We start from the raw sequence: 1,236 nt of genomic DNA, 5'->3' as shown, positions 1-1,236 counted from the left end.
AGGGGACTGCCAAATGCCCAGGTGGAGGGGCCACAGGGCTGCCGCAGGGCACGCTGGGGAGCTTGGGAGGGAAACCAGGAAGGAGGTGCAGCCGGGCTCCCGAGAGGAAGCTGAGCCCGCGAGTAGAGGGACGAGGAAGAAGGTAAGAGCTGCCCAGCACCAAGCCAAGCGGGGAGAGCGGCTCCGCAATAATCCGCCTCTTGCGTGCAGGATTTAAGACAGGAATAAGAAGTTCTTTCTAGGGCCGGCCGAGTGGAGCGCTGGTTAAGAGCTGGCTTGGGACGCCAGCTCTGTGCAGCAGGTCCCTGGTTCGGATCCCACATGAGGGCCAGTGACACTGCCCTCTACAGGTAAGATGGTGAACAGCAGCTCGACCTGGAGCTGGGCTGCCGTGAGTCACCGGCCACCGCTAGGCTGCAGCCCCTGCTGCAGTGGGTTGCCATGAGCTACCGTGAGTGGCCAGCAGCCAGCGTGAATGGCCAGCAGCCGGCGTGAGCTGCCAAGAGCCACAGTGAGCCATCGTCCAGAGGCTGGCAACCGATGTGCCTCACCCGGGAAGAGCGCAATGGTAACACCAACATGGGCCAGTGAAGCGACGTCCTCCACAATTAGACTGAAGAACCAAAGGACAGCAACTTGTCTGTTCCCCTTCCCCCGATTCCCCAACGCTGTTCCCCTCCCCCAATTCCCCAATAAAATCTTTTTTTTAAAAAAAGAAGTTCCTTCTATTGAGAAGGAACATACAGTATATTTTTAGCAAAATCAGCTTGCTTCCTCAATACCTTCCCCAAACCACCAGCTGCCCAAGCCCAGCAACACAAGGATTTACCCTCATTTCCATCCCTGGAGGAGGCAGGTCAGGACGGAAGTGAATTTCGGGTTCTGTACATCGCTAGTTTGGCGGAATCACCGCACACTTTACTCAGCTGCAGGGAGCGTGCATAGCGCCGTGATGCGCGGCTGAGACAGTGGCTGCGTTTATCTCCATTGCCACCAGGTGGCGCCCCGTGCTTCCCTGGAGCCCAAAGAGGAGGCCCCTGAAGTTGGGGTAGAGGGAGAGTGGCGGGAGAAGGTGGCTGATTGGCGGGAAGGCTCCGCCCCCAGACTCCGCCTCTTTGTCCCAGTGCGGACTCACATCCCATATAGTCCTCCTGCAGGATGTGGGAGCAGCACAGCGGGGGGTGTGTGTGTGTGTGTGTGTGTATTCACAGTGTGTGTGTGTGTGTGTGTGTGTGT

Source organism: Hipposideros armiger, unplaced genomic scaffold (assembly GCF_001890085.2).
Source record: "Hipposideros armiger isolate ML-2016 unplaced genomic scaffold, ASM189008v1 scaffold_46, whole genome shotgun sequence".
NCBI lineage: Eukaryota > Metazoa > Chordata > Mammalia > Chiroptera > Hipposideridae > Hipposideros > Hipposideros armiger.
This window is presented reverse-complemented; position numbering follows the sequence as displayed.